General features: G+C 55.2%; 1 pseudogene across 1 annotated transcript in view; it reads left to right on the top strand.

The window, feature by feature from the left end:
• The first annotated feature begins 1,893 nt into the window (after positions 1-1,893).
• The window catches only part of LOC147084230 (uncharacterized), a 46,175-nt pseudogene continuing 34,580 nt past the window's right edge, over positions 1,894-13,488 (top strand). The window contains exons 1-2 of the transcript XR_015075828.1: positions 1,894-2,011; positions 5,243-6,042. The product of XR_015075828.1 is annotated as an uncharacterized LOC147084230 (transcript). The remainder of the gene's footprint in view (positions 2,012-5,242; positions 6,043-13,488) is intronic.

Raw genomic sequence — 13,488 nt, 5'->3', positions numbered from 1 at the left:
TGGGGCCTTTAAAGCTCATCCCACAGTCAGAACATTGAAATGGTCTCTCATCAGTGTGGACAAGTTGGTGTTGCTTTAGTTCCCTGGGGCCTTTAAAGCTCTTCCCACAGTCAGAACATTGAAATGGTCTCTCATCAGTGTGGACAAGTTGGTGTCCCTTCAGATACTGAGCGCTTTTAAGGCTCTTCCCACAGTCAGGACACTGAAATGGTCTCTCCTCAGTGTGAACTCGCTGGTGTGTATGCAGGTGGGATGAACGAACAAATCCCTTTCCACACACGGAGCAGGTGAACAGACTGTCCCTGGTGTGACTGCGCCGTTGAACTTCCAATGCAGACGGGGAACTGAATCCATTCCCGCCGTCCCCACCTTTACCCGGTTTCTCCCCGGTGTGACGGAGCACGTGTCTCACCAGGTCAGGTGATCGGCTGAATCCGCGTCCACACACTGAACACGTGTGCGGTTTGTCTGCGTTGCGATCCCTGCTCTCTCCTTCCATGTGCAAAGGCCGATGATATTCAGGTCCTGATGAATCCAGCGACTCTGTCAGATCTTGACGTGATGTTTGGTCTGAGCTTCCCGCCTGTAACTGCTCCACTTCTATAACCCTGTAAATTGAGATCAGAAAAGGATCAGAGGCAAACTATTGTTTAATTTTTCCCTTTCCGAACCTAGGGGCAGTGAAGCTGATTTTCAGGCCCCAGCTGCTGCACAGGTTGGTTGAAAGGATCAGCAGTAATGGCGGCTGCAATACCCACAAGGCCCCGGCTCTGCAGAAAGTGCTCTGTTGACTCTGAGTCCCGCGCATGTGCTCATGGCCCCGCGCTCTCCCTCCTGCTCTACAATCGCCCGTCCCGATCGGTCCGCAACACGCATGCTCAGCACACAAAACCCCGCGGTTGGAACATCGGGCGTGCATGTGGAGCCACAACATCTGGTACGCGTGAGCGGCTCAGGTAGGGGCGAGTCGGTGTTTCGCCTCAGCCACCAGGGAGGTGCGCATGCGCAGGACGACCCAACATTCTTCCCGTCAGCAATCACTACCTCGTTTCTTTAATAAAAACAGAAAATGCTGGAAATACTCAGCAGGTCAGGCAGCATCTGTGGAGAGAGAAACAGAGTTAACGTTTCAGGTTGATGACCATTCGTCAGAACTGCTTGCTCTTTAGTGTCAGCCAGTGGCTCAGTGGGTCGCACTCGCGCCTCAGAGTCAGAAAGTTGTGGGTTCATAGTCCCACTCCAGAGACTTGAGCACAAAAATCCAGGCTGACACTCCAGTGCAGCGCTGAGGGAGTGCGGCACTGTCGGAGGTGCCGTCTATCGGATGAGATGTTAAATTGAGGCCCTGTTTGCTCTCTCAGGTGGATGTAAAAGATCCCATGGCATTATTTCAGGAAAGAAAGACTTGCATTTATATAGTGCCACCAGATATCCTAAAGTGCTTTACAGCCAATGAAGTACTACAATGATGTAGTCACCGTTGTAATGTGGGAAAGAGCAGGGGAATTATCCCCAGTGTCCGAGCCAATGTTTATCCCTCAATCAACATAAAAAATGATAGATTATCTGGTCATTATCACATTGCTGTTTGTGGGAGCTTGCTGTGCGCTAATTGACTGCCGCATTTCCTACATTACAACAGTGACTACACTGCAAAAGTACTTCATTGGCTGTAAAGTACTTTGGGACGTCCGGTGGTGGTGAAAGGCGCTATATAAATGCAAGTTTTTTTTCCTTCACTGGTCTCACCAGCGGCCTCTTCTGGCGGCTGGTTGATTGACAGCCGAGAGCTCGCGCATGCGCACAAGGAGCGGCGGTTTGGGCCGAGTCCGGCACAGCGACCCCTCCCGGTCACCAAGGATAATGACCGCGCATGCCCAGAGGAGACCAACCCCCCTCCCCCACTCGGAGCTGCGCCTGCGCACTCGGATCCTGTCGGACGGAGTCGGCGCGGGGCCATTCCGGAGAAAGGCCTTGGTGTCGGTTCCAGAGTCGCGATCGGTGACGCGAAGTGAGTTTTCTCCGCTCCGATTGGGTGGAGAATGGCGCGGGGTGGATCGGGAGAGAATCGAGAGAAATAGAAAAACCTCAGAGTCCGCGAGGCCCCGGACCGAGCGGCGGCACTTGGACGGTGCACGTGATCTCCTCGGGGACACGTCACCCGGGACCGCGGCCTGATTGACGGCAGCTTCCCACCAATAGGGAGCGAGCGGGGCGGGGCTGGAGGAGCGAGCCGGCGGCGGGTCCTCCAACCAATCGGGGAGCCCGAGGGGCGGGACTAGCGGCACACAGTGGGCGGGGCTGGAGGATCCAGCCGGCGGCGGGTCCTCCAACCAATCGGGGAGCCCGAGGGGCGGGACTAGCGGCACCCAGTGGGCGGGGCTGGAGGAGCGAGCCGGCGGCGGGTCCTCCAACCAATCGGGGATCCCGAGGGGCGGGACTAGCGGCACCCAGTGGGCGGGGCTGGAGGAGCGAGCCGGCGGCGGGTCCTCCAACCAATCGGGGAGCCCGAGGGGCGGGACTAGCGGCACCCAGTGGGCGGGGCTGGAGGAGCGAGCCGGCGGCGGGTCCTCCAACCAATCGGGGAGCCCGAGGGGCGGGACTATCGCCGGCTGATTGTCTGATCCGCGGGGCAGCGAGTTTCTCCAGTCCCTTGTTCAGGGCCCGGGGCCCGGGGAGGCTGTGGGCCTTTATTCCCCTCATTGGACACAAGGCTCTTTGTCTCACAACACACTGGCTCAGGTTTTAATAGAGACTTTTTAAATTCATCAATAAAAGCAGATAATCCTCGTGCTTCTGTGGAACAAACTTTCTAATATTTTATAGAATCATAGAATGGTTACAGTACAGAAGGAGGCCATTCGGCCCGTCGAGCCCGTGCCAGCTCTCTGCAAGACCACTTCAGCGAGTCCCACTCCCCGCCCTTTCCCCGTAACCCTGCACATTTCTTTACTTCAGGTACTTATCCAATTCCCTTTTGAAAGCGGTGATTGAATCTGCCTCCACCACCCTTTCAGGCAGTGCATTCCAGATCCTAACCACTCGCTGAGTAAAAAAGTTTTTCCTCCTGTCGCCTTTGGTTCTTCTGCCAATCACCTTAAATCTGTGTCCTCTGGTTCTCGACCCTTCTGTCAATGGGAACAGTTTCTCTCTCTCTACTCTGTCCAGACCCCTCATGATTTTGAACACCTGTATCAAATCTCCTCTCAACCTTCTCTGCTCTGAGGAGAACAACCCCAGCTTCTCCAGTATATCCACCTAACTGAAGTCCCTCATCGCTGGAACCATTCTTGTAAATCTTTTCTGCACCCTCTCTAAGGCCTTCACATCCTTCCTAAAGTGCAGTGCCCAGAATTGGACACAATACTCCAGTTGAGGCCGAACCAGTGTTTTATAAAGGTTCATCATAACCTCCTTGCTTTTGGACTCTATGCCTCTATTCATGAAGCCCAGGTTCCCATAAGCTTTTTTAACCTCTTTCTCAACCTGCCCTGCCATCTTCAATGATTTGTGCACACATACCCCCAGGACTCTCTGTTCATGCACCCCCTTTAGAATTGTACCCTTTAGTTTATATTGCCTCACTTGGTTCTTCCTACCAAAATGTATCACTTCGCACTTTTCTGCGTTAAATTTCATCTCCCACGTGTCCGCCCATTCCACCAGCCTGTCTATGTCCTCTTGAAGTCTATCACTATCCTCCTCACTGTTCACTATACTTCCAAGTTTTGTGTCATCTACAAATTTTGAAATTGTGCCCTGTACACACAAGTCTAAATCATTAATATATATCAAGTAAAGCAGTGGTCCTAGTACCGACCCCTGGGGAACACCACTGTATACCTTCCTCCAGTCAGAAAAAAAACCGTTCACCACTACTCTCTATTTTCTGTCACTTTGCCAATTTCGTATCCATGCTGCCACTGTCCCTTTTATTCCATGGGCTTCAACTTTGCTGGCAAGCCTATTATGTGGCACTTGTCGAACGCCTTTTGGAAATCCATGTGCACCATGTCAACCGCATTGCCCTCATCAACCCTCTCTGTTACCTCATCAAAAAACTCAATCAGAATCAGAGCGGCCGGCCCGGTGGATGTGCGGCCAGGGCCCCGGCACCAGGAAACCCAGGGTGCAGCGCCTCCCCCATCCGAGCCGCCGCTTCCCGGTTTCTTCAGCCGGTTCCACTGAGTCTGACTCGGGAAAAGGACAGGAGCCAGGCTCCCAGAATGGCCCGCGGCCCCGGGGAGCATGCGCACTCTCAGCAGGGAAATCAGCGCATTGGATAGAGCGGTTTCTGGGGTGCGGTGAATTGTGGGTGTTGCGGCTGCCATTAGTCAGCGGCTGTGGGGAAGAGCTTTATTGCAGGCTGACGGAAGGTATGTCCCTGGCCGCCTGTGTAGGTCTTTTTGTTGCTTCAGTTTGAGCTGGAGTGGAGATGGGGGAGAAGCTGCTGGGTTTAACTCCCAGTGCTTCTGAGTCCAGGAGGACCCAACAATTTCCAATGTGTGACAGTCAAGGGAGGTGGATTCTAGGGGAGATTAGGTTGTTAAACAGACACTGTCCCTACAATGTAAAATAGTATTGTTTTAGGAACAAATATTTCTGTACAGGCTTTTAATCCAGTTTACATCTACAGATTTGCTTTAATTCATTCTTGGGATGTGGGCGTCGCTCGCAAGACCAGAATATGTTGCCAATCCCCATCTTCCCGTTGAGAAGGTGGTGGTGAGTCACCTTCTTGAACCACTGCAGTCCGTGTGGTGAAGGTACTCCCTCATGCTGTTGTGTAAGGAGTTCCTGGATTTTCGCCCAGTGATGATGTAGCAACAGATTATATGTCCAAGTCAGGATGATGTGTGACTGGGAGAACTTGGAGGTGATGGTGCTCCCATGCACCTTCTGCCCTTGTCCTTCTAGGTGCTGGAGGTTGCGGGTTTTGGAGGTTCTGTCAAAGTTCTGGTCGAGTTGCAGATGTATAAAGTCCATCTCCTTCTCCCCCTCCCACTCCCACCTCTCTCTCTCTCTCCTCCCATAGAGGCCAGAGGCCCAGACCAGGTGGCAGATTCCCTTCACCGAGGGACATTAGTGAACCAGTGGGATTTTATGACAATCCGGCAGCTTTCATGGTCACTATTTTTCTAGTGCTGGCCCCACAAATGACCAGATTCATTGAGCTCAATTTCACAACCTGCCTCTTTAGTGGGTTCTCTCTCACACTCCCTGTTTTAAATTCATTTTACAGGGTATTAGAAGGGGAGGATTTGCAGACGGGAAACTCAAACCAAACATCACGTCAAGATCTGACAGTCACTCGATTCATCAGGAACTGAATATCATCGGCCTTTGAATATGGAAGCAAGAAGCACTGTTCACAGCGGGGAAAGGCCGTTCACCTGCTCTGAGTGTGGGAAGGGATTCACTCATTCATCCCACCTGCTGAATCACCAGCGAGTTCACACTGATGAGAGACCTTTTAAATGCCCGGACTGTGGGAAGTGCTTTAAAAGTTCCGGGGAACTGATGTGCCATCAACGTGTTCACACTGACGAGAGACCGTTCAGGTGCTGTCACTGTGGGACTGGGTTCAGGCAATCATCTCAGCTCACTGTCCACCAGCGCACTCACACTGGGGAGAGGCCGTTCACCTGCTCTGAGTGTGGGAAGGGATTCACTCAGTCATCCCACCTGCTGAATCACCAGCGAGTTCACACTGGGGAGAGAACGTTCACCTGCTCCGTGTGTGGGAAGGGATTCCCTCGCTCATCCACCCTGCTGAGACACCAGCGAGTTCACACTGGGGGGAGGCCGTTCACCTGCTCCGTGTGTGGGAAGGGATTCACTAATTCATCCAACGTACTGAAACACCAGCGAGTTCACACTGGGGAGAGGCCGTTCACCTGCTCTGTGTGTGGGAAGGGATTCACTCAGTCATCCACCCTGCTGACACACCAGCGAGTTCACACTGGGGAGAGGCCGTTCACCTGCCCTGAGTGTGGGAAGGGATTCACTTGCTCATCCCATCTGCTGAGACACCAGCGTGTTCACAAGTGACTGCAGGGGTTGGATTCTGCTGTTATTGCTGCTGTTAATCACATCCAGGACTGAACCATGTTCATTCTGACATGTGGGGATTGTTTCTGCTGATGTTAATAACTCCGGGAACTGGGCTGGAGTTTAATATTCTTCTGGATATATGTCAAATAAATCAACTTTGTTTTAAACACATTGTTGTAGATTTTTGTCTTTCCCACCTGAGTGTTTAGCATCACCTGGCTGGAGCTCAGAAAGGACAATCTGGGGGAGGATCGTACGGTGGGAACAGAACTCCAGCCTGGACACAGTCCTTCAGGGCCACACTGAGAGGGGCAAACGGCACTTTGGTCTTTCTTGTCTCTCTTCACTGACAGCAAAGTTGCCGTGCGGGTTAATCTCGAGGCGTGTGAGAAACGTGTCCCAGCCGCTCTCTGCCATGGTTCAGAGCTCCTAGGCATGGAACAGGAGTCTCCTTTAGGAATGTACCCCAGTGCTTTTTTTTAAATGGCCTTATTTACCTGTGTTGCTACTTTTAGTGATTTGTGTATCTGTATCTCTGGATCCCTCTGCTCCTCCAGCCCATTTACTCTTAGGGGGAAATTCGGTGGCGCCCCTTTGGACCGCTAATGTCGCCGGGGCTAATTTTAGCCCCCTGAAAAAGTTAGCGCCCCTGCGCATTAAATTCAGTGGTAGTGCCCCAAGCAGGAGGCGGGGTGCTACTGGAAGCGCTCCCCTCCCTCTTAAGGCACTACCAGTGAATTTAACGGTGCTTTGTGTAACACCGCCATGCCCGTTGGCACATAGCACCGCGTCATAGCAGACCTCCCTCCCTGGTTAAAGTGGAGGGGCCTAGCACTGCGCACACCGGGGCCCTGCTGGACCACCGGGGAGCGGGGTGTCAGATCAAGAGGAGCGCCGGGCTCAGTGATTGCGGCTGACACCCCGAAGAAGAAAGGGGAAGGAGGCAGGTGCTGGCAGTCGGCCAAAATAAAAAGTTGCCACCCGACACCTGCCCTTTAAGTGGCGCCGCCATGGCTGCAGAAACGACCCCTGACCCTGTCGGACATATCGTCCAACGATAGGTCAGGGGTCGCAACCCAAGGTTGCAGCCGGGGTGCTGCGCACGGTGATGATGTCATTGCCGGCAGTGCAATGCCGCGGAGCGCAACCGACTGCCGCCGCCACTTACCTCCCGCTAAATATCACAGGAGGCACAAAGCAACCCAATTTCACCGCCTTGTCCAAGTAATGTGTGGCCTCCTTATTCTTCCCACCAAAACACACCACCTCACACTGATCTATAGTGAAATTCATTAACACACCACCTCACACTGATCTATAGTGAAATTCATTAACACACCACCTCACACTGACCTATAGTGAAATTCATTAACACACCACCTCACACTGATCTACAGTGAAATTCATTAACACACCACCTCACACTGACCTAAGAAAAGACATACTTGCTCTCGAGTCAGTACAAAGAAGGTTCACTCGGTTAATCCCGGGGATGAGGGGATGGACATATGAGGAGAGGTTGAGTAGATTGGGACTCTACATCATTGGAGTTCAGAAGAATGAGAGGCGATCTTATTGAAACATATAAGATTGTGAAGGGGTTGGATCGGGTGGATGCGGGGAGGATGTTCCCGATGATGGGTGAAACTAGAACTAGGGGGCATAGTCTTAGAATAAGGGGCTGCTCTTTCAAAACTGAGATGAGGAGGAACTACTTCACTCAGAGGGTGGTAGGTCCATGGAATATGCTGCCCCAAAAAGCTGTAGAAGCTACATCATTACATAAATTTAAAACAGAAATAGACAGTTTCCTAGAAGTAAAGGGAATTAAGGGTTACGGGGAGCGGGCAGGAATTTGGACATGAGTCTAGGTTCGGATCGGACATGGTCCTGTGGGTAGCGGAGTGGGCCCATGGGCCGTGTAGCCTGATCCTGCTCCTATTTCGTGTGTCTAATTCTGTTAGATTCAGGAGATGGTTCTGTGATAGTAGATTGGCGGTTAGGATCAGATCAGCCATGATCTTATTAAATGGCGGAGCAGGCTCGAGGGGCCGATTGGCCTACTCCTGCTCCTATTTCTTATGTTCTTATGAAATTCATTAACACACCACCTCACACTGATCTACAGTGAAATTCATTAACACACCGCCTCACACTGATATATAGTGACATTCATTAACACACCACTTCGCACTGATCTACAGTGAAATTCATTAACACACCACCTCACACTGACCTATAGTGAAATTCATTAACACACCACCTCAAACTGATCTATCGTGAACTTCATTAACACACCACCTCACACTGATCTATAGTGAAATTCATTAACACACCACCTCACACTGATCTACAGTGAAATTCATTAACACACCACCTCACACTGATCTACAGTGAGTTACATATGGCAAATAAAATAATCTTGACTCTTGAATCTTGTTTTTTAATTTATCTCCTAACTCCCTATATTCCACTTTTAGGACCTCATCCCGCTTTTTACCTATATCGTTGGTGCCTATATGCACCACGACAACTGGCTGTTCACCCTCCCCTTCCAAGATGTTCTGCAGCCGCTCAGAGACATCCTAGACCCTTGCACCAGGGAGGCAAGACACCATCCTGGAGTCTCGTTTGCGGCCGCAGAAACGCCTATCTATTCTCCTTACAGTAGAATCCCCTATTACTATAGCTCTACCCCTCTTTTTCCTCCCATTCTGTGCAGCAGAGCCACCCCTGGTGCCAGGATGTTGGCTGCTGCTGCCTTCCTCTAATCCCCTCCAACAGTACTCAAAGTGGTGTATCTGTTGGAGAGGGGGATGGCCACAGGGGACCCCTGCATTACTTGCCTGCTCCTAGTACTCTGCCTGTTGGTCACCTGTTCCCTTTCTTCCTGTCCAACCTCTACCTGCGGTGTGTCCAACTCCGTAAATGTGATATTCATGATGTCCTGAGCATCGTGAATGCTCCAGTATACATCCAATCACAGCTCCAGTGCCGCAATGCGGTCTGTCAGTAGCTGCAGCTGGATGCACTTCCTGCACATGTAGTTGTCAGGGACACAGGAAGTGTCCCTGAGTTCCCACATAGCGCAGGAGGAGCATATCACGTGGCCGGGCTGTCCTGCCATGACTTACCCTTTAATTAATTGAATTTAAATTAAATCAATCAATCCCACAAATTATACTACAGTTAACTGGTTTACCAACAGTCCCCGCTACACCAGAGAGACCTTAGAAACTATAAACCAGAGATAAAGTTTAAAAAAAGGGAAATACTCACCAACCAGTCAATTACCTGCTTCCGGGTGATGTCACACTTTGATTACTTTTTACCTCTCTCCCCCGCTGTTGAATTGGCCGGGCCTCGCCTCGCTCGCTGCTGCCGGTTTTAAGCTCCGCCGCTCCTCACTGCTCCCACACAGGTCCGATGCTCTGGTCGGGCCTCGCCTCGCTGCTGCCAGTTTTAAACTCGCCGCACTCGTCACTGCTCCCACACAGGTCCGATGCTCTGGTCGGGCCTCGCCTCGCTGCTGCCAGTTTTAAACTCGCCGCACTCCTCACTGCTCCCACACAGGTCTGATGCTCTGGTCGGGCCTCAACGCGCAGCCGCCGGTTTTAAACTCGCCGCGCTCCTCACTGCTCCCACACAGGTCCGATGCTCTGGTCGGGCCTCACCTCGCTGCTGCCAGTTTTAAACTCGCCGCGCTCCTCACTGCTCCCACACAGGTCCGATGCTCTGGTCGGGCCTCACCTCACTGCTGCTGGTTTTAAACTCGCCGCGCTCCTCACTGCTCCCACACAGGTCCGATGCTCTGGTCGGGCCTCACCTCACTGCTGCCGGTTTTAAACTCGCCGCGCTCCTCACTGCTCCCACACAGGTCCGATGCTCTGGTCGGGCCTCACTTCGCTGCTGCCAGTTTTAAACTCAGCGCTCCTCACTGCTCCCACACAGGTCCGATGCTCTGGTCGGGCTTCGCCTCGCTGCCGCCAGTTTTAAACTCGCCGCGCTCCTCACTGCTCCCACACAGGTCCGATGCTCTGGTCGGGCCTCGCCTCGCTGCCGCCAGTTTTAAACTCGCCGCGCTCCTCACTGCTCCCACACAGGTCCGATGCTCTGGTCCGGCCTCACCTCGCTGCTGCCAGTTTTAAACTCGCCGCGCTCCTCACTGCTCCCACACAGGTCCGATGCTCTGGTCGGGCCTCGCTGCTGCCGGTTTTAAACTCGCCGCGCTCCTCACTGCTCCCACACAGGTCCGATGCTCTGGTCGGGCCTCGCCTCACTGCTGCCAGTTTTAAACTCACCGCGCTCCTCACTGCTCCCACACAGGTCCGATGCTCTGGTCGGGCCTCGACTCGCTGCTGCCGGTTTTAAACTCGCCGCGCTCCTCACTGCTCCCACACAGGTCCGATGCTCTGGTCGGGCCTCACCTCGCTGCCGCCGGTTTTAAACTCGCCGCGCTCCTCACTGCTCCCACACAGGTCCGATGCTCTGGTCGGGCCTCACCTCCCTGCTGCCGGTTTTAAACTCGCCGCGCTCCTCACTGCTCCCACACAGGTCCGATGCTCTGGTCGGGCCTCACCTCCCTGCTGCCGGTTTTAAACTCGCCGCGCTCCTCACTGCTCCCACACAGGTCCGATGCTCTGGTCGGGCCTCGCCTCGCTAACGCCGGTTTTAAACTCGCCGCGCTCCTCACTGCTCCCACACAGGTCCGATGCTCTGGTCAGGCCTCGCCTCGCTGCCGCCAGTTTTAAACTCGCCGCGCTCCTCACTGCTCCCACACAGGTCCGATGCTCTGGTCGGGCCTCACCTCGCTGCTGCCAGTTTTAAACTCGCCGCGCTCCTCACTGCTCCCACACAGGTCTGATGCTCTGGTCGGGCCTCACCTCGCTGCTGCCGGTTTTAAACTCGCCGCACTCCTCACTGCTCCCACACAGGTCCGATGCTCTGGTCGGGCCTCGATTCGCTGCCGCCGGTTTTAAACTCGCCGCGCTCCTCACTGCTCCCACACAGGTCCGATGCTCTGGTCGGGCCTCGACTCACTGCCGCCAGTTTTAAACTCGCCGCGCTCCTCACTGCTCCCACACAGGTCCGGCGCTCTGGTCGGGCCTCACCTTGCTGCTGCTGGTTTTAAACTCACCGCGCTCCTCACTGCTCCCACACAGGTCTGATGCTCTGGTCGGGCCTCACCTCGCTGCTGCCAGTTTTAAACTCGCCGCGCTCCTCACTGCTCCCACACAGGTCCGATGCTCTGGTCGGACCTCACCTCGCTGCTGCCGGTTTTAAACTCGCCGCGCTCCTCACTGCTCCCACACAGGTCCGATGCTCTGGTCGGACCTCACCTCGCTGCTGCCGGTTTTAAACTCGCCGCGCTCCTCGCTGCTCCCACACAGGTCTGATGCTCTGGTCGGGCCTCACCTCGCTGCTGCCGGTTTTAAACTCGCCGCGCTCCTCACTGCTCCCACACAGGTCTGATGCTCTGGTCGGGCCTCACCTCGCTGCCGCCAGTTTTAAACTCGCCGCGCTCCTCACTGCTCCCACACAGGTCCGATGCTCTGGTCGGGCCTCGCTGCTGCCGGTTTTAAACTCGCCGCGCTCCTCACTGCTCCCACACAGGTCCGATGCTCTGGACGGGCCTCGCCTCACTGCTGCCAGTTTTAAACTCACCGCGCTCCTCACTGCTCCCACACAGGTCCGATGCTCTGGTCGGGCCTCGACTCGCTGCTGCCGGTTTTAAACTCGCCGCGCTCCTCACTGCTCCCACACAGGTCCGATGCTCTGGTCGGGCCTCACCTCGCTGCCGCTGGTTTTAAACTCGCCGCGCTCCTCACTGCTCCCACACAGGTCCGATGCTCTGGTCGGGCCTCACCTCCCTGCTGCCGGTTTTAAACTCGCCGCGCTCCTCACTGCTCCCACACAGGTCCGATGCTCTGGTCGGGCCTCACCTCCCTGCTGCCGGTTTTAAACTCGCCGCGCTCCTCACTGCTCCCACACAGGTCCGATGCTCTGGTCGGGCCTCGCCTCGCTAACGCCGGTTTTAAACTCGCCGCGCTCCTCACTGCTCCCACACAGGTCCGATGCTCTGGTCAGGCCTCGCCTCGCTGCCGCCAGTTTTAAACTCGCCGCGCTCCTCACTGCTCCCACACAGGTCCGATGCTCTGGTCGGGCCTCACCTCGCTGCTGCCAGTTTTAAACTCGCCGCGCTCCTCACTGCTCCCACACAGGTCTGATGCTCTGGTCGGGCCTCACCTCGCTGCTGCCGGTTTTAAACTCGCCGCACTCCTCACTGCTCCCACACAGGTCCGATGCTCTGGTCGGGCCTCGACTCACTGCCGCCAGTTTTAAACTCACTGCGCTCCTCACTGCTCCCACACAGGTCCGATGCTCTGGTCGGGCCTCGACTCGCTGCCGCCGGTTTTAAACTCGCCGCGCTCCTCACTGCTCCCACACAGGTCCGATGCTCTGGTCGGGCCTCGACTCACTGCCGCCAGTTTTAAACTCGCCGCGCTCCTCACTGCTCCCACACAGGTCCAATGCTCTGGTCGGGCCTCGCCTCGCTGCCACCAGTTTTAAACTCGCCGCGCTCCTCACTGCTCCCACACAGGTCCGGCGCTCTGGTCGGGCCTCACCTTGCTGCTGCTGGTTTTAAACTCACCGCGCTTCTCACTGCTCCCACACAGGTCCGATGCTCTGGTCGGGCCTCACCTCGCTGCTGCCGGTTTTAAACTCGCCGCGCTCCTCACTGCTCCCACACAGGTCCGATGCTCTGGTCGGACCTCACCTCGCTGCTGCCGGTTTTAAACTCGCCGCGCTCCTCGCTGATCCCACACAGGTCTGATGCTCTGGTCGGGCCTCGCCTCGCTGCTGCCAGTTTTAAACTCACCGCGCTCCTCACTGCTCCCACGCAGGTCCGATGCTCTGGTCGGGCCTCGACTCGCTGCCGCCGGTTTTAAACTCGCCGCGCTCCTCACTGCTCCCACACAGGTCCGATGCTCTGGTCGGGCCTCGACTCGCTGCCGCCAGTTTTAAACTCGCCGCGCTCCTCACTGCTCCCACACAGGTCCGGCGCTCTGGTCGGGCCTCACCTCGCTGCCGCCAGTTTTAAACTCGCCGCGCTCCTCACTGCTCCCACACAGGTCCGATGCTCTGGTCGGGCCTCGACTCGCTGCTGCCGGTTTTAAACTCGCCGCGCTCCTCACTGCTCCCACACAGGTCCGATGCTCTGGTCGGGCCTCGACTCGCTGCTGCCGGTTTTAAACTCGCCGCGCTCCTCACTGCTCCCACACAGGTCCGATGCTCTGGTCGGGCCTCGACTCGCTGCTGCCGGTTTTAAACTCGCCGCGCTCCTCACTGCTCCCACACAGGTCCGATGCTCTGGTCGGGCCTCGCCTCGCTGCTGCCGGTTTTAAACTCGCCGCGCTCCTCACTGCTCCCACA

The sequence above is a fragment of the Somniosus microcephalus genome, unplaced genomic scaffold (assembly GCF_052327205.1).
Source record: "Somniosus microcephalus isolate GS21.2 unplaced genomic scaffold, FLI_Smic_1.0 unresolved_chr9, whole genome shotgun sequence".
Classification (NCBI taxonomy): domain Eukaryota; kingdom Metazoa; phylum Chordata; class Chondrichthyes; order Squaliformes; family Somniosidae; genus Somniosus; species Somniosus microcephalus.
This window is presented reverse-complemented; position numbering and strand designations above follow the sequence as displayed.